Consider the following 21085-nt stretch of genomic DNA (forward strand, 5'->3'; position numbering starts at 1 on the left):
TAGTATTCTTTGGGGAAAGGTTTTTGACAAATTCAATTTCTTTAAGAGATATAATACTATTCAGAGTATTTATTTCTTCTTAAGTGAGATTTAGTAGTTAGCCTTTTAAGGAACTTTCATTTAATCCAAGTTAATGAGTTTATCGGCGTAAAATTTTTCATAATATTACCATACTGTGCTTGTAACAATAAAATTTGTAGTTTGTTACTTCATTTATTACTGATATTGGTACTTTGTTTCTTCTCTCTTTTCCTTGGTCAGTATAGCAGGTCTATTAATTTAATTGATCTCAAAGAATCAGCTTTTGTTTCATTGATATTCTCTGTTGTTTTTCTGTTTTCTGCTTTATTGATTTATGCTCTGGTTTTTATTATATCCTTTCTTTTGGTTGCTTTATGTTCATTTTGCTCCTTATTTTCTAGATTCTTAGGTGGAAGCTGAGGTCACTGATTTGAGATCTTTCTTCTTTTCTAATTTGGGTATTTAGGGCTATAACTTTCTAAATACTGCTTTAGTGGCATCTCACAAATTTTTATATATTGTGTTTTCACTCATTCTAGAATACTTTCTAATTTCCCTTTTGATTTCTTCTTTCACCCTTGGGTCATTTAGAAGTACGTTATTCAATTTCCAAGTGTTTAGGATATTTCCAGATATATTTTTGCTGTTAATCTCTAATTTAATTCCATTGTGATCAGAGAACATGCCTTGTATAAATAAAATTCTTTTAAGTTTATTGAGGCTCAATTTATTTACTCTGGTAAATAGGCCATATACACTTGAAAAGATTGTGTATTCTGCAGCTGTAAGGTGGTGTGTTCTCTAAATGTAAATTTGTCAAATTGATTGATACTGTTATTCAAATCTACTATATCTTTACTGATTTTGAGTTTCGTTGTTCCATCAATCATTGGCAGGGCATTGGATTCTCTGACTGTAATTGTGGATTTATCTATTTCTCCTCACAGTTCTATCAGTATTTGCTTTAACATTTTAAAGCTTTTTTAAAATTATGGCACAAAACTTAGGATTTTTAGGTCCTATTGATGAATGGACCCATTTATCATTATGAAATGACCTTCTTTAACTCAGGTAATATTCTGTGCTTTGAAATCCAGTTTGTCTGATAACAATATAGCTACTCCTGCTTTCTTTTGATTTAGTGTTTGCAACAATTTTTTTCTATCCTTTCACTTTTAAGCTTTTTGTTTCTTTATATTTCTTGTAGGCACCATGTAATTGGGTCTTTTTTCTTGTCAAATCTGAAAATATCTGCTTTTTTATTAGGGTGTTTAGGTCATTTATATTTAATATGAGATCCACACCCACAATTTGCTACACCTGCAGTCTTCTCTTACATTTAATAACTCCATTCTTCTTTCTCCAGGCCAAAAAAAAAAAAAGAAAAGAAAACATAAAAAGTCTTAGAATTATACTTGACTCTTGTTTTTCTCTCATAATCCCCATCCAATCTGTTAGGACATGCTATTAGTTCTACCTTAAAACTATATTCATTATCTAACATCATTTTCACTGATGCCACCTCGTTCTGAGCCACCATCATCTTTCACTTGGATTAATGCAGAAGCTATTCACTTTGCTCTCTGCTTCTTCCCTTTTCTCCTCCTCAAGACAGCAGCTAGAGTGTTGCCTTGAAAGTGTAAATTAGATCATGCCATGCTGCTCAAAACCCTGCAATCATTTCCTACTTCACTCAGAATAAAGGCTAATATCCTTCTAATAGCAACCAAGGTCTCAAATAATCTGTCCCCTCATACTCTCTGTCCTCATCTTATGCTATTCTTTTATTCACTTCCTCTATTTCAGCTATACTAGTCTCCTTGTTATTCCTTGAACATGCTGTGCCCTTTCTTCCCTTAGAACCTTTAAACTGGCAGTTTCTTTTGCTGGGAACACCCTTTCTCTGATATCCCCCTCAGCTCCTTTAACTCTTTGCTCATATCTTATGTTCTCATTGAAGTCAATCCTAATAACCATATTAAAAATTTCAAACTGCCCCCCCCCACTTCCCAAACCCAGCATACTTGATTCTTTAACCTCTTCAACTTCTTTATTATGCTTGTCATATTGTAACATATTAATTTCGTTTCTTATTACTTTATTTTTATTATCTCTCTCACCTTACTAGGATTTAAACTCCACAAGGCAGGGATCTTTGTTTTGTCCACTGATATATTCTAAGCATCTATAAGAGCACTTGGTTCATAACATGCACCTAAGAATGATTAGTTGAACTAAATAAATAAAAATGTTTTTGTATTTTGATGTTACCATTTTGTTATGGGAATGTTAGAATAATCATGTTAAAAGAGCTGATTCAAAAGCCACTTACTGCCACCACTGCTAATAGGTTATGTCTCTTGTCCTGTTTCAAGCATGGGCTATGTATACTTGGCCACAGAGTTTGTGTCTTATACTACAGGTAGTGGGGATGCATACATTCTTTTTTTAGCAGTTGTACTATGAGACATGACGTGTTTTAGAAAAATGAACAGTAGCCATGTGAAAAAGGGGTTTTGATGAGAAAATACTGCTAGCAGAAAAATCACTTAAAAGAGACTATTGTGTAAATCTGTTTCAGGGATATTGAGGTACGTGAATATCTCTCAATGTACCTTGCTCTCTAGTATCTCACATGCTATTCCCTCTCCTTGACATATTCTTCAAAATCATGTATCTGCATCTGACTCCTTCAAGGAAAATCGGTTTTTTCTTCTCCAAGTTTCTAAAGTATTTAACATGCTGTATCTAATTGATTACGCATCTGTTTTCACAACTATACTTTGATATCTACTTTTTTAAATTTAATTTTTGTGAGCCCAGTAACAAGCATGTTGTTTGGTGCAATGTATATAGTAAAGTGGTCAATAAATTATTTTGAGATGATTGAACAGGATGATGAGAAAGTGAGTGGCAGTGACAATGAGGATGGAGAAGTGTGCATGTATGTGTGGCAGAGGGAGTTAATCAGTTATAAATGAGCCGTGAAGGAGATAGAGAATCTAGGATATCATTTAGATTTAAGCCTTGTCCTTTGGATAAATATTTGATTCACCAAGAACACTAGGTGCTACGGTAGAAAAAAATACTGTATGTAGTCTTCTTTTGGAGATATTTGGAAAATATCCCTGAAATGTATTATGTGCTTTCTAACTTATAAAAGAAAATATGATGGGTCCAAGTCCGATTCAAATAATTGTTGGAAAAAAGTGCTTTTTCCAGTATTGGGTTACCCTTAATTGAGCACAGTATTGTACATTCATTGACAATGTAGCCACATTTACAGTCATTAATATCTTTTGAAAATGTCTGGCTACAATATTGGTAAGCATTTGCATAAAAGAATTCTAAAGCAAAAATGTGATAGCTTGGGTGCTAGCATATATTTGAATGAGTCACACATGGTTCTAAAGATGCTGACTGAGAATAATTGATCTGGAGGAAATCTAGATATCAGTTCAATTTGGTGGATGCTAGTCTGGGACATGGAGAGTCCAATACAGAGTAATAATGTAAAATTAAATAAGAGTGGGCATTCTCCTCGATGGTAATCTGGTTCATTGTAGGATGGATAAAAAGGGTAGCCTCCAAACACAAAGTTTCTGCCTTGAGTTGAATCAGTAAAATTCCACATCCACAGTGAAATTCTAGAAGAACATCCTCAAATGAGAAATAAGGGACAAATATATTCAGATTTATTCATTTTATTTGTTGTCATTAGGTGTCTTGAATGTGTCAATGAGAGAAGTATTGGAATTGAAACAGGTTCTTATAAATCTCTATTGATTTAAATATATAGCACATATGAATTAATATTAGATCAGTCTCAGGAATTATGGGTAGAGTGTGTGCTGGTTTCCGTAAAAAGGAATATATTGGAAAAAGGTATTTGGAGATATTTTCCACAATTCTGTTCTATGGAAATGGGGTTAAGCATCTTCTTATACTGCTGTTATGAAGATGAAAGAAAATAAAGAAAGGAAATATCTTTGAAGAAGAAAGAGTACTGTCTCCATATATGTGGGTATAGGAACATTTCTGTTCTTCTCTGTGCACCAGGAAGCTTCCATTTCTGCTTATTTCTTTCTGTATGCACCTCCATGAGAGAAAACTATGAGTTATGTTTACAAGTGGGCAGCTGACTGTGTTAAAAATTAGGTAGTTATGTTCTATTCTCTCCTATATAGCTGGGCAGAATGGTGGATTCATTCATTCTTGCTATTTCTTGTCTTTTACTTTCTTTTATTCTCACCACCTCTGTGAATATTGAGGAGGGGATAAGTGAGCCAGGGCTCATGCTGTAAATCCAGCTGACTCTTTTGATTCCATTTCTCCACAAGCATGTAGATCCATGTAGACTGTCATCTTTCTAGGCAGTGTGTCATACAGGCTGCTAGCCAAGAATAGGGATGTTGTTGTTTCAATGGCCTGAGATTTCCTTCCCTAGGAAACTGGAGGAGGCAGACAGCACTGTTGTCATTGGTTTTAATAAGTACAACATACCTTTCCTGTTGCCTTAGGCAACCCTGAAGATAAGGCTATTTGCTTGGAGCAGGAGGGCCAATTCCAAAAGCGTTACCTCCTACCCAGACACAGATTTAGTTTCACAGAGTGGACATCAAGGGCAAGCTATTTAGTTCAGCTCTTACAAGGAAATTCTGGATTGAATTATTGGGCACTTATCTTGTTACAGGAGGCAGTGTGGGGGAATGTTTAGGACATAGGCTCTGCATTCAAATCCTGGATTCAGATCTGAGATTTGCCGCATATTAGCTGTTTGAGTCAGTTTATCTTTGACTCTCTTGGACTCAGTTTTCTTTTATGAAAAATGGAGATAAGAATAGAACCTTTCTTATAGGTTTGCTTTGAAGATCGTATAAGTTAATGCACATAAAATGCTTAGACTGAGTCCTGACACACAGTAGATGATTAAAAATTTTAGTCATTATCATCATTTCTGATTTATTACAACAACTATACTTTGGTTCTTATTTGTTACTCCTTGTATGTGTAATTCCCTTGGGGATGCCTTGGAAAGAATGGGTGATTGACAGGAATTTCTGGGTCTCTGGAAGTAATATCTATCTCAATTGAATAACTTCTAACTCAGTTCCTAAAAGAATAAGTTATTTCTATTAGTCAGCAAACTGAAGGCTACATTTCTGAAGTTTAGCACAATGCCTGGCAATTGGTCAGTGTACAATAAATACCTGGGATAAATGAGTGAATCCTAGAACCCTCTCTGTTTATGGGGGAGCGAGTCATGACACAGAGAAGTGAGAGATTAGTTGAAGGCCACACAGTTAGGTAACAACAGGCCAAGATACGAAGCTACCTGTTCTGATGAATCTCAGTCTATTACTTTAAAAATTGTTTCTATTGCTTCTTGAATTGTTTTTGTATTGCCTTAATACTACAGCTCTTCTCAAGAGTGCAGGAAAAAGTCAGCCATCTACCTGCAAGGCTAATGGAGCTTAGGAATCAAAGACTGCCTTGAGACACAGTATTGTGAGTCGTCAAATTCTACACTGGATGCCAGAAATCAGAAGCGATAAGTTATTCAGCTCTTCTGAATAAAGTATCCATTTAAACAACAGTGATAGTTCCTGGAATACAATAGCTGTACGCATGTGTGTCAGTTCTTTTTGATTTAATCTTGATCTCTGGGATGTTTGAAGGGTTGTAAGAAATCACGGGAAAGGGTGGCCAAAGCACAGAGGTAGTAGTTCATTCTGATTATAGCACTCATTGCCTGAATCCTTCAGCAGAATATTCTCAGAAAGGCGTTGCTGAAAATTGACATAATTTTTAAGAGAAAAAATTAAAGTATCATTAGAAAAATACACTAGGCTTACTTATAATCAAATATGTGTTGGTTATAAAATGATATTTTGTAAATTCAAAGAAACTTTAGAAATTTAGCCTAATTCTTAATTTTAAAAATACATATTTTTCAGGATCAAAACACCCCCCACATATTTTCCAAATTCATGGAATTCAAACTACTAGTAGAAATACTTTGCACTTCTCTTGTAAAATGTCACAGTAAAACCATTTGAATTGAAAATCTGAAATGTGAGTTTTTTTCACTATCAAAAAATAGAAATTTTAGCAAGGTTTCAGAAATCTCTTGGTTGTAATCCTTCAAACATCAGTGTATTAAATTATATTTTAATAGTATTTAATTTTGAAATAGAATGCCTGTTATTATGTTTATTTTTAATTTAATTTAATTTTATTTTCAGCTGGGGGCACACAATATTTCTTTTTTTCTTTTAACATCTTTATTGGAGTATGATTGCTTTACAGTGTTGTGTTACTTTCTGCTGTATAACAAAGTGAATCATCTATACATATACATATATCCCCACATCCCCTCCCTCTTGCATCTCCTTCCCGCCCTCCCTACCCCACCCCTCTAGGTGGTCACAAAGCATGGAGCTGATCTCCCTGTGCTATGCAGCTGCTTCCCACTAGCTATCTATTTTACATTTGGTAGTGTATATATGTCAGTGATACTCTCTCACTTCGTCCCAGCTTACCCTTCCCCCTCCCCTTGTCCTCAAGTCCATTCTCTACATGTGTGTCTTTATTCCTGTCCTGCCCCTAGGTTCTTCAGAACCTTTTTTTTTTTTTTAGATTCTATATATATGTGTTAAAATATGGTATTTGTTTTTCTCTTTCTGACTTACTTCACTCTGTATGACAGACTCTAGGTCCATCCACCTCGCTACAAATACCTCAATTTTGTTTGTTTTTATGTCTGAGTAATATTCCATTGTATATATGTGCCACATCATCTTTATCCAGTCATCTGTCGATGGACACCTAGGTTGCTTCCATGTCCTGGCTATTGTAAATAGTGCTGCAATGAACATTGTGGTACATGGCTCTTTTTGAATGATTGTTTTCTCAGGGTATATGCCCAGTAGTGGGATTGCTGGGTCTTATGGTAGTTCTATTTTTAGTTTTTTAAGGAACCTCCATACTGTTCTCCATAGTGGCTTACATTCCCACCAAAAGTGCAAGAGGGGTTACCTTTTCTCCACATGCCCTCCAGCGTTTATTGTTTGTACATTTTTTTGATGATGGCCATTCTGACTAGTGTAAGGTGATACCTCATTGTAGTTTTAATTTGCATTTCTCTAATGATTAGTGATGTTAAGCATCCTTTCATGTGTTTGTTGGCAATCTGTATATCTTCTTTGGAGAAATGTTTATGTAGGTCTTCTGCCCATTTTTGGATTGGGTTGTTTGTTTTTTTGATATTGAGCTGCATGAGCTGCTTGTATATTTTGGAGATTAATCATTTGTCAGTTGCTTCGTTTGCATATATTTTCTCCCATTCTGAGGGTTGTCTTTTTGTCTTGTTTATGGTTTCCTTTGATGTGTAAAATTTTAAGTTTCATTAGGTCCCATTTGTTTATTTTTGTTTTTATTTCCACTTCTCTAGGAGGTGGGTCAAAAACGATCTTGCTGTGATTTATGTCATAAAGTGTCCTGCCTATGTTTTCCTCTAAGAGTTTGATAGTGTCTGGCCTTACATTTACGTCTTTAATCCATTTTGAGTTTATTTTTGTGTATGGTGTTAGGGAGTGTTCTAATTTCATACTTCTACATGTAGCTGTCCAGTTTTCCCAGCACCACTTATTGCAGAGGGTCTTTTCTCCATTGTATATTCTTGCCTCCTTTATCAAAAATAAGGTGACCATATGTGCATGGGTTTATCTCTGGGCTTCCTATCCTGTTCCATTGATGTATATTTCTGTTTTTGTGCCAGTACCATATTGTCTTCATTACTGTAGCTTTGTTGTATAGCCTGAAGTCAGGGAGTCTGATTCCTCCAGCTCCGTTTTTCTTTTCAGGATTGCTTTGGCTATTCGGGGTCTTTTGTGTTTCCATGCAAATTGTGAAATTTTTGTTCTAGTTCTGTGAAAAATGCCATTGGTAGTTTGACAGGGATTGCATTGAATCTGTAGATTGCTTTGGGTATTATAGTCATTTTCACAATGTTGATTCTTCCAATCCAAGAACATGTTATATCTCTCCATCTGTTTGTATGATCTTTAATTTCTTTCATCAGTGTCTGATAGTTTTCTTCATACAGGTCTTTTGTCTCCTTAGGTAGGTTTATTCCTAGGTATTTTATTTTTTTGTTGCAGTGGTAAATGGGAGTGTTTCCTTAATTTCTCTTTCAGATATTTCATCCTTAGTGTATAGGAATGCAAGAGATATCTGTGCATTAATTTTGTATCCTGCTACTTTACCAAATTCATTGATTAGCTCTAGTCATTTTCTGGTAGCATCTTTAGGATTCTTTATGTATAGTATCCTGTCATCTGCAAACAGTGACAGTTTTACTTCTTCTTTTGCTATTTGGATTCCTTTTACTTCTTTTTCTTCTCTGACTACCGTGGCTAAAACTTCCAAAACTATATTAAATAATAGTGATGAGAGTGGGCAACCTTGTCTTGTTCCTGATCTTAGAGGAAATGGTTTCAGTTTTTCACCATTCAGAATGATGTTGACTGTGGGTTTGTCATATATGGTTTGTCATATATGGTTTTTCATATATGGTTTATGTCATATATGGGTTTGTCATATACGTACCTTTATTATATTGAGGTACGTTCCCTCTATGTCTACTTTCTGGAGAGTTTTTATCATAAATGGGTGTTGAATTTTGTCAAATGCTTTTTCTGCATCTATTGAGATGATCATATGTTTTTTATCCTTCAATTTGTTAATATGGTATATCACACTGATTGATTTGCGTATATTGAAGAATCCTTGCATTCCTGGGATAAACCCCACTTGATCATGGTGTATGATCCTTTTAATGTGCTGTTGGATTCTGTTTGCTAGTATTTTGTTGAGGATTTTTGCATCTATATTTATCAGTGATATTGGTCTGTAATTTTCTTTTTTTGTAGTATCTTTGTATGGTTTTGGTATCAGGGTGATGGTGGCCTCATAGAATGAGTTTGGGAGTGTCCCTTCCTCTGCAATTTTTTGGAAGAGTTTGAGAAGGACGGGTATTAGCTCTTCTCTAAATGTTTGATAGAGTTCACCTGTGAAGCCATCTGGTCCTGGACTTTTGTTTGTTGGAAGATTTTTAATCACAGTTTCAATTTCATTACTTGTAATTGTTCTGTTCATATTTTCTATTTCTTCCTGGTTCAGTCTTGGAATGTTATACCTTTCTAACAATTTTTCCATTTCTTCTAGGTTGTCCATTTTATTGGCATAGGGTTGCTTGTAGTCGTCTCTTATGATGCTTTGTATTTCTGCAGTGTCCGTTTTAACTTTTCCTTTTTCATTTCTAATTTTATTGATTTGAGTCCTCTCCCTCTTTTTCTTGATGAGTCTGGCTAAAGGTTTATCAATTTTGTTTATCTTCTCAAAGAACCAGCTTTTAGTTTTATTGATCTTTGCTATTGTTTTCTTTGTTTCTATTTCATTTATTTCTGCTCTGATTTCAACTTCTGCCCTCTCAATATGGTGAATTAAGCAAGGGAATTAAATAAACAAATCTAAGACAGTATGATTAGCATAATAGTGGAGCTAAGTTCAAGGTACTGTGGAAGCATAAAGATTCTGAAAAGGAAATGTTTCTTGGACCACAGATAATAGGCTACAGCACTGTGTGGAAACGTTGCTGAGTTGGGTATACTGTAGTGTCTTCTGGGGTGATTTTCTTAAGTACCTTGAAGGTGATACTGTATCTTTAAATATTTGCATGCAAATGATTCAAGTATCTGCATAGGGCAGATTTAATACCATCTTTTAAAAGTACTCAGAAAGTGAGTTTAGAAGAGGGAGATCGAGTTTGGAAAGGCCTGGATTTCAATCTATGGTTCTTTACGTGGAGGCCACCTAGCACAGGTGGCAGAGGGCAGGGTGAAAAGCTTGGTATTTGGAGCCAGTCTTCCTGGGATCAAGGGTCAGCTCTGATATTTACTGACTTTGTGCCCTTAGACAAATTAATCCATAAATCTTACTTCCTTCTCTTCATTTGAACAAATGTGGATGAAAATAGTATATACGTTTTTAGGGTTGTGATAAAAATTAAATGAGTTTATTCTTATAATTTAGGCCAGTTTAGAGCAGTTTCTGACACATAAGGGCTCAATAAGTGATAGCAGTTACTATTATTAGTACTATATAACAATTATTATAATTACTATATTATTATTATTATTATTATTATTATGCATTATAACAAAAACAAATATTAAGGTTTTTAACCCAACATTCTTCATGGTCATTTTATATTTGAAAACAAACAAACAAAACAAGTAAATGCTATATTACCTGACTACCTTTCTTCACCTTCTAGACCACTGGTGAAGGGCTGGTTAGAATGGAGTTGGGTCACTCGAAGGGGTGTGTCTCATTGGATGCTCGTGTTGTAGGAGAGGACTGGGTTGCACTATTACATTACAATTTTCATGACAATAACGGATGGATAAAGATTCCAGAAGTAGCTGGCAAGAGTTGAGCTTAAATACACAGGTCACTGGACATATTTCTGATGACTCTGTTGATTGGAGTCAACTGTGAAAGGGCCTGCCTACTCCTTTGAAGTGAATTTGGATTAGGATTTTAAATTAAAAAAAAAAATCCAACTAATATTGCTACCGACCCTCCTGAGTTGGTCCCCAACAAGGGTCCTTCTGCCAAGTGTGTTGTTTGAGCCAATAGGAGATGCAGTTTGGTTCAGTAGCAAAGGATGGAGAGGTGCCTGCGAGCCCTGCTCTAGAGCACACTGTTCCCTCTGCCCCCTGCAAACCAGGCCATGGGCGGAGCTGCTTTATAGGAATCTTGTCAGCAGGGAGGGGGTAGAGTTGTCGTGGGTCAGTTGCACCTGCGCTACTCATGCTCTGGATCGCAGTAGAGGCGCAGTGTCTCTGCGCATGCCCCGCCAACGCCATCTTGAATTGAGGTGTCATGGTGTCCCGATTTCCATGAGGAACTCCGGTCTGAAGCGCTGGGTTTGAGGCCTCTGCCCACAGCATCCTGTGAGCAAGTGAAACTAGACTAAGCATAAAGGGAAAAAAAAGCTTAGACTTTATTTTATTACCCAGATTCTATTTTTATTTCCTGGGACTTGTTAATGGGCTCTGCCAGTGACGATATGGGATAGATTTGTTACGACTTGGATGAAGAGAAGGGAGTAAGAGAATTACAAACTGGATATTTATGGAGCAGATATCAGTAATCTACATGTAGTGAATTTCATCTGGATATAAATCTGTGAGGAAAAAATAAGGGTGCGGGTTGCTGCTGAAGATTGGCGAAACCCAGTGAAGAAAATATTATGTGCTTTAGTGTTTTACAGAGATTGACTCTGTCAATTACTAGCAACGTATTTTACCTAATTTCCTTGATACGCAGTTTCCTCATCTGTAAAATGGGTGCAGTATTTCCTGCTTTCAAGGTTGTTATGAGGAATAAATGTACTAAAGCATGCAATATAGGACAAGAGAAATTCCTATTAAGTATCAGATCTTTTCCGCAATCTGGGAATTCTAGATAATTTGCTACTGACATCTGGGAGGAAAGCTGCTCTAGGAAAGTAGGAACGGATTACTACTGGAAGATGCTCCTTCCTTCTAACCTTCTACTGTGCTGTCTGTAATTCCACATCCGGTAGGCTAGGCTTCCCATCTCTCTAGATAATAAAGTTCTCCTTTTCTTGCCTAATGCATCCTTCTAGAAAATATTAGGGTAAAGAGTGTATAGTACCAGAATTCCCAAAGCGGTTTAACTTATCTCTTTTTATATGTAGCTTTTAAAAAGGGTAAATATTAATTCACTGAATTTGATTTTCAACGAGGAGGAGGAAAAAAAGAAACAAATAGAAGCACACAGAGAGGAGGAGACGAACTTAATAGTGTCTGAATTGCAGCCTCTGCTGATGCAGGCAAATGGTGGCTGCCGATGTGCCGTGTGTTTTGCGGAGTCCTGGAGCGCTGTCAGCCATTATCAACCTTCATATTTAATAGGCATTTGTACAGAAACACCACATGAGTATGAGAGATGTTAATTGCTCATAACATTTTAATTTTATTTTTTAATTTAGCAGGCTGTTATTAAATAAAGAATGCTGTTTGGCTAGGTTGAGATTTTAATGTTCAGCTCTTAATTTTTCTGAGATAGTTTTTCTGTGAAAAGTTTGTAATAAATACTTTGTATTTGCACCATGCCTCACTCCCAAGAGATAAAAGTCCTGATCAAAAACTTCTTGAGACCCGGGAAGGATTCCAGGCTCTTTTGTACTTTGCTCAGCTCTCCTGGAAATGCTGCTCCTAGCAGTGGGTGTGACCTATGGGGAAACTGTCTCTTTTATGTACCATCAGCTTCTTGAAGTTCTTCTCAGTTACTTATCCCTTGTGGCAAACATCTCAAATCCCGAGGTTCACTGCCCATCTAGTTCTAGTACAATCATTGAATGATTGTTTATTTTTCATGTTTTTGTTACAATTTCACTTAAAAATCAGTTTTAGTTTAAAGAGAGTTACGCAAAATATCTGTACAAAAGCACTAAATAAAACAATTTCTAGTAACCTCTTAGGGTTTCAGCGGGAGAAGTGATACCTGAAGGTAAACAGTGACAGAATATATTTTAATAGAGAAATCTTACATAATCTGAGACTTTTCTGATCATTCATAGTATATATAGTCATGTTCTATAATTCTGTGTTCTTTTAATGAAACGTGCTATCCTGCATGCTTTTAATGCGTTTCGAACCATTCTTTTCACTGCTGTGAAGGCTTATTCTTTTTTTGTCTGTTCAAAAGTTACTTCCTCTGAGAAGTTTTTCCATACCTGACCATAGGCTCAATTTGTTATTATTTACTCCAGCCTAAATGTTTCCTCAAGTCTAGTAGCCTAAATGTTTCCTCCAATCTAGTATCCATGGCACTGTAAATATCTGTATACATGTTTATCTCTCTCACTGTGCTATGAACCCTTTGGAGAGAGATCATCTGTCTTACTGCTTTCTGAATGTTTATTGTCTAACACAGTGCTGGGCACATATAAAGTGTTCAGAAATATTTTTAGAATGAATGATTTCTGTAAATTACCAAAAGATTTTACAAAATTTAAAACTACAACAGATGTTCCATTTAAAATAGGCTCCTCTCTGCTTACACCAAATTAGCGTCACTTCAGGAGACTTTCTGTTGTTGGTGCTTTAAAAACAATTAAATCATTTCCTTTATTAACCTTAAATGAGCATTTGAGAAAGAAATAGGAAAAAGGGAATAACCTGTAGTCTTAAATAAAAATTAGGTTAAAAAAATTGTGGAATTCACTTTCTAAAATGAATTTGCTTTGTTAAGTGAAAAACTGTGTGTTTAAACAGAAAGGAAAATGCCTGCCTATGAAAGACAACAAGGTGGTGCAATTTCTGGAAACTTCCACAGATATATTAAATGTAATTTTTTGCAGTTTCATCCCTAAAGCAATATAGTCACTTGTTTGCTCTTGTGTGTTGAATTCTGCTCTTCATTTTTTATCTCATTTGTCTGCTTGAATTTCATAGCTCACAGTCTAATCTTCAAGAGAATGTGGGTGTAACTTTCTCATTCTTTCTTACTCTGTAGACACTTGAGGCAATTTTTCAACAAAATACTTCAGTGAATTGCTGTAGGCCACAGAGCAAGTAAATTGTAATGAAGGGAAGCAGCTTCAGGTCTCTCACTTTCCTGGATTCCCATTCTACTCTATGAAGATTAAAATGTTCTATCCTTAGACTACATATTTCATAATGATCTATAAAAGAGTATAGAGTTTCTAAGGTAGTATGACCCTCCATAAAGAAATAAAGATCTATATAAATAATAGAACCTTAATACAGCAAATCTGGAATGAAGAGCTTTAAAAATGTTCACCTTCACTAATTCCATTCCTGAGACTCTCTTTTAAAGAAGTAATAATAAAATTAAGTACAAAGATTTATGCTGAAGGATCTCACATCATTGTTTATCTTAGTAAAAAATCAAAACTATTAAATGTTCAACAATGCAGACTGGGTAGATAAATCATAGTATGTCTTTATGATGAAATATAAAACAAAAATTCAAGTGTTGGTAGATTTTTATAAAGACTTTGGAGAATGCCCACAATATAATAGTACATGAAGAAAGACAAGAACAAACTGATATATAAAGCAAGATTTAATTATTTAAGCAAAAGGTGTACACACACATGCACATACATACATAATAGAATAAAAAGTGAAAAAATAAAGAAATATATATTTTTTTCATTTTTTCAGTATCCTATAATGAGCATATATTGCTGCAGAATTTTTTCAAAAAGGAATCTTGCAAGATACCAACTTATAGGTTAATAATTTTCTATTCAGATTTTACTGCAGAAAGTTACTTTTCAGGGTAGATTCAGTGCATGATAGAGTGTTGTTATAAATGATATCTTGCTGCATGGTGTCCTAGAAAATGCAAATGGATCTCATTTGATGATCACGGGCTGTGCATCAGAGTAACTTTGGTAGAGAGAAGCTTTTAAAGAATATTCCTGCCTGGGACTCATCTCGGTCCTGTTGCATAGGTACATCTGGGAATGTGGATGTAGTATCCAGTATAAATATATTTTGTAAACCTTTCTCCAGGTAATTCAGATACATATCACTGATTATGCTTTGCTACTTTGGTTATAAATAAAGAGACTAAATCTTGAATCAAGCTTAAAAAGGAGAGGTGAGGATGGATGAGTAGGAAACATTCAGCTTCTGGTGGAAAGGATAAGTGAGGTGCTCAGAGCTCTCTGAAGAGGGAGATAATCATTGAAACATGTTTAAAAACCTGCCTGTTACAACAGATATAGAATAATAGTTGGTGACTTACTACTTTCTTAAACTCCAGAACTGAGGGTGGGCAGAAGAGGAATAAATAGATATGTTTTTTTTAATTGGAATTATGACTTGAGAAAGATATTTAAATCATTTATAAGCCTACGCATATCTAAATTGGCAGCCTGATTTAATCAATATTTCTATTCTTTAGCAGTACAATACACACAGCTCAGGAAATTCCTATTACCCTCTCCCATTTTATGTAATACTATTTCCACCATTCTTATCTAGTTTTTATATCACATAAACTTTTGTTATTTTTTAGAATCAGTGTTTGTTCAAATTGACCATAAAATTTGGCAATTTATTTGCTCATCTTGGTTTCTTTCAAACCATTTTTTCCTTTATTCAAATTATTTCTTATGAAAATTTAGTGGCTCATTGTGAGAATGTGAGTGGGATTCTGAATTTTCTCAGACTTTGACTTTTAAAATGTCTGAATTTTACCCTCATTCTTGAATATACAAAACAAAATATGAGCAGATATCAGCAAGATGGAAGAATAGGTCTATGCTCTCATTCCCCCATAGAAATACTGATTTAACAATGATATACAAACCAGAATACCTTTATGAGATTTCCAGAATCCAGTTAAGAAGTTGGAGAAGCCCAGGTGAGCTCGAAGCTGAGAACTGCTGCATTGAAACAGATAAGAGCAATTTCACTTTACCTATATCAACCTCTCCTCCAGGCCAGCACAGCTCAATGTTAGCAGGGAATGCTGTGGCTCACCACTTCTACTTTGAGGGAAAGAGGAGCATGGAACATGTGTACCAATGTTCCAGCATTTTGGAGGGCTGCACAAAGGACTGGTTTCTGTCTTACCTCACTTAGAGAGTTAAGAGGACCAGGATAGTTTGAATGCTAGGGTTGACTGAAGGGTTGGTTCAGTGGGGAAAAAGCATACAACCTGAGGATTCTTTCTCAGAGGGAAGAAGAGTGCAGTGTGTTTCTGGCAGTCCAGCTTTTCAGAGATACCTCAAGGGACTGGTATCTGTCTTTTCTGACTCAGGGTGCTGATAAGGAGTTGACATACTTTGGATGTCTGGTGGCTTTATCTTGCTGCTGATGAGCCAGAGAACTTGCAGTGCCACAGACAGATACCAGAGGGAGCAAGAGATTACAAGCTCCTGAAAAAGAAACTGGCAAACCTCTCTAATTGAGAAATTTTATGCACAGGCCCAGAGAAATTGCTTCCCCAAATGGTTCAGAGTCCCCCACAATCTGTAGGTGGATAGACTGGTGAGGGTCTCTCCCTGCACAAAGCCAGTCTATAAAGACAAAGAGAAGGCTGTTTTTCAAATGTGTTGATGTTAACATAAAGCTACAAGACACATAAACAAACAGGGAAACATGGCCCAATTAAAGAAACAAAATATATCTCCAGAAACCAACTCTAATGAAATGGAGGTAAATGAGTTACCTGACAAAGGATTCAAAATATTCTTAATAAAGTTGCTCTACTAACTCAAGAAAACAGTGCATGAACAAAATGAGAATATCAACAATGAGATGGAAATATAAAAAAGAACCAAACAGAAATTTTGGAGCTGAAGAATACAATAACCGAGCTGAGAAATGTACTAGAGGAGTTCTACAGCAGACTTATCATGAAGTGGAAAGAATCAGCAAACTTGAAAATAGGTCATTTGAAATTATCTAGTCAGAGGAAGAAAAAGAAAGTGAAAATGAGTGAAGAAAGCCCAAGAGACATATGAGGCACCACCAAATGGACCAATATGTGAATTATGGGAGATTCAGAAAGAGAAGAGAGAGAGAGAAAGGGGCAGAAGGCTTATTTAAAGAAATAATGGGCAAAAACTTCTCAAATCTGAGGAAGAAGATGGACATACAGATTCAAGAAGCCCAGCAGAACCCAACTAGTATGAACTCAAAGAAATCCACAGTGAAACACCTTATAATCAAAGTGTCAAAAATTAAAGACAATTTTGAAAGCAACAAGGGAAAAGCTACTCATCATATACAAGGTAGCTCTTAGAAGAAAATTTCTCAGCAGAAACTTTGCAGGCCAAAAGGGAGAGGGATGATATATCCAATCAGTGGATTTTTCAGCAGAAATCTTGCAGGTCATAAGGCAGTGGGATACCATATTCAAAGGGATGAAAAAAAACCCTACCAATCAAGAATACTGTAGCCAGCAAAAGTGTCTTTTAAAAATTAAGTATAAATAAAGACTTCCCTAGATAAACAAAAGCTGAGAGTTCATCAGCAGTAGACCTGACTTTAAAAATTGCTGAAGAAGTCCTTCAGGTTGAAACAAAAGGACACTAAACAGCAATGCTAATCATATGAAAGTCTGAGGCTTTCTGGTAAAGGTAAATATATAGACAAATACAGAATACTGTAATACTGTAATGATGGTGTGTAAATCACTTTTAAATATAGTATGGAAGTTAGAAAACAAAAAATATAAAAAAGTAACTTTAGCTATAAAATATGCAATACTTTGTTATTCATTTCATAAATTACATATTTTATATTGTATATCTAAATGAGCAGATATATCGATATATACAATATTTTATATTGTATATCTAAATGAGTAGATATTTCAATATATCAATATATCAATATATTCTCTCTCCCAAAGTGTGGGAGAGAGAAGTGAAAGTGTAGAATTTTTGTATGCATTTGAAGTTAAGTTATTAGCCTAAAATAGATCATTATAACTATAAGGTGTTTTATGTAACCCTTATGGTAACCACACATAAAATATCTATATAAGATATAAAAGAAATTGAAAAAGGAATCAAAACATGTCACTAGGAAAAAAATCAATGAAATACAAAGGAAGGCAGCAAAAGAAGTAAAGAGGGACCAAAAATGTTACAAGATAGAAAGAAATTGACAAAATGGCAATGAGTTTTCACCTATCAGTAACTACTTTAAACATGAATGGAGTAAACGCCCCAATCAAAAGACATAGAATGGCTAAATGGATTAAAAAAAAACAGCAAGATTCAACTATATACTGTCTACAAGAGACTCACTTCAGACTTATGAACACACATAGGCTGCAAGTAAAAGGATGGATTTTCCATGCATGTGGTAACTAAAAGACAGCTGAGATGGATATACTTATATCAGACAAAATAGACTTAATATAAGGTCTTGAAACACTGTCAAAAGAGACAAAGAAGTACATTACATAATAATAAAAAAATCAATTCACCAGGAAGATATAGCAATTATAAAAGTATATGTACTCAACATCAGAGAACGCAAATATATAAAGTAAATGTTGGCTAAACTGAAGAGAAAAATAGACAGCAACACAATAATAGTGGGGATTTCAATATCTCACTTTAAAAATATGTAGGACATCCAGACAGAAAATCAGTAAAAACACAGAGGACTTGAACAACACTCTAGACCAAATAGACCTGAAAGACACGTATAAAACATTCCAACAGCATCAGAATACCCATTCCCTTCAACTGCACATGGAACTTTCTCCAGGATAGATCACATGTTGAGTCATAAAGAAGACTAAACAGATTTAAGATGGAAATCATACAAAGTATAATTTCTGACCAAAATGGAATAAAATTAGAAATTAATGGCAGAAGGAAAATTTAAAATTATATGAAATTAAATAACACAGTCTTTTTTCAATATTTTTTAATTGACGTATAGTTGATTTACAATGTTTTGTTAATTCCTGCTGTATAACAAAGTGATACAGTTATATATATATATATGTATATATACACATATATACACATTCTTTTTTTAAAATTCTTTTCCATTGTGGTTTATCATAGGATATTGAATATAGTTCTCTGTACTATACAGTAGGACCTTGTTGTTTATCCATTCTATATATAAAAGCTTACATCTGCTAACCCCAACCTCCCATGCCATCCCTCTCCCAACCCCCTCCCTGTTGACAGCCACCAGTCTGTACTCTATGTCTATGATTTTGTTTCTGTTTCATAGATAGGTTCATTTGAAACAACACAGTCTTGAACAACCAATGAATCAAAGAAGAAATCAAAAGGGAAATTAGAAAATATCTCTAGACAAATGAAAATGAAAACATAACATACTAAAACTAAAGGGATGCAGCAAAAGCAGAACTAAGAGGGAAGTTTATAGTGATACATGCCTTTATGAAAAAGAAGAAAGATCAATTATAAACAAAATAACTTTACACCTCAAAGAACTAGAAAGAGAAGAACAAGCTAAGATAAAATTTTAAAAAGGAAGAAAATATTAACATTAAAGTAAAAATAGATGAAATATAAGGCAGAAAGACAGACAATAGGAAAAAGTGAAGAAACTAAGGAAGACAGTTCAAGATGGTGACATAGGAAGATCGTGAACTTCCCTCCTCCCATAGACACATTGAATCTACAGCTACATATAGAACAAATCCCTCTGAAAAAGACCTAAAAACTATATAAACAGCTCCTTCACGTCAAAGAAAAGGGTCACATTGAGGCAAGTAGGAGTGGCAAAGACACAATCTCACCTTAAACCCTGGTGCGGCAACCCACAATTGGGAGGGGACTCACAAATTTGGAGTATCTCCCTAAAGAGCACAGTGTTCACACCCCACATCAGGCACCCCTAATCTTCAGGTTTGCCACACACCTAAAGGCCTATGGAGGTCCTCCCAGGGAATGTAGTAGACTGGGGACTCCATCTTTGTGCTCTGTCTCTGCCTTGTGGCAGCTTGCTAATACCTCCCAGAAAGGAGCTTATCCACTCTTCTGGAGCCCTGAGTTTTGTAACTGTTGCCCAAGGGACACTTCCAGATTGTCTGGTCTGGAGACCAGTGGGGTTTATGGCTGTGGTACCATGGGCCTGTATATGTTTGCATACTTTACAAGCTGTTGCCTGAGGGTCTGGTTTCCAGTCACCCTGAAACTAGGTGCTGACTGAGATCCCTTTCTTTGGAGCACTAACAGGTCTTGGCACGTCTTCAACAACTAGGAGCTAATAAAAATAAAGTGGGCTGCTTGGATAATCACAAAGGTTTGAGACACAACCAAGAACCGAGACAAAGTTGAACAATATGGTTTATTCTCTATATGAGGCCACACGTCAACTCTGCAAGAGGTAGGTGTTTCACCTAATACATAGAAAGAAACAAAGAAGAGTCAAGCAAAATGAGGAAGTAGAGGAATATGTTCCAAATGAAAGAACAAGATAAAACCTCGGGAAAAACCTTAATGAAATGGGAATAAGTATTATTTACCTAATAAACAGTTCAAACTAATGTTTCTAAAGATGTTCACCAAACTTGGGAGAAGACTGGATAAATGCAGCGAGAACTTCAACAAAAAGATAGAAAATATAAGAAAATACCAAACAGAAGCCACATAGCTGAAGAATAAAGGAACCACTTTCAGCTGAAAAGAAAGGGCACTAATTAGTAATAAAACACATGAAAGTGTAAAGCTCACTGGTAAAAATAAATATATAGTAAAGGTAGATTAATCACTTACAACGCTAGTATGAAGGTTAAAAGACAAAAGTAGTAAAAATAATTATAATTACAATAATTAGTTAAGGGATACATGAGATAAAGAGATGTAAAATGTGACATCAAAAACATAAAACCTGAGGAGGAACCAAGATGGCAGAGTAGAAGGATGTACTCTCACTCCCTCTTGCGAGAACACCAGAACCACAACTAGCTGCTGGATAATCATCGACAGGAAGACACTGGAACTCACCAAAAAAGATACCCCACATCCAAAGACAAAGGAGAAGCCACAATGAGACGGTAGGAGGGGCACAATCACAGTAAAATCAAACCCCATAACTGCTGGGTGGTGACTCACAGACTGGAGAACACTTATACCACAGAAGTCCACCCACTGGAGTGAAGGTTCTGAGCCCCACGTCAGGCTTCCCAACCTGGGGGTCCGACAACGGGAGGACGAATTCCTAGAGAATCAGACTTTGAAGCCTAGTGGGAATTGATTGCAGGACTTCCACAGGACTGGGGGAAAAAGAGACTCCACTCTTGGAGGGAGCACACAAAATAGTGTGCGCATCGGGACCCAGGGGAAGGAGCAGTGACCCTGGGGGAGACTGAACCAGACCTATCTGCTAGTGTTGGAAGGTCTTCTGCAGAGGCAGGGGCTGGCTCTGTTTCACCATGGGGACAAGGACACTGGCAGCAGAAATTCTGGGAAGTACTCCTT

The 21085-nt window shown here is 35.8% G+C and overlaps 1 protein-coding gene across 1 annotated transcript in view; it reads left to right on the plus strand.

Moving 5' to 3' along the window:
- The window catches only part of LOC309660121 (uncharacterized protein), a 1229325-nt gene that overhangs the window by 254525 nt on the left and 953715 nt on the right, over nucleotides 1-21085 (plus strand). The gene's annotated exons all lie outside the window — the stretch shown is intronic.

This window comes from Balaenoptera physalus (genome assembly GCF_965194825.1).
Source record: "Balaenoptera physalus genome assembly, chromosome: 4".
Classification (NCBI taxonomy): domain Eukaryota; kingdom Metazoa; phylum Chordata; class Mammalia; order Artiodactyla; family Balaenopteridae; genus Balaenoptera; species Balaenoptera physalus.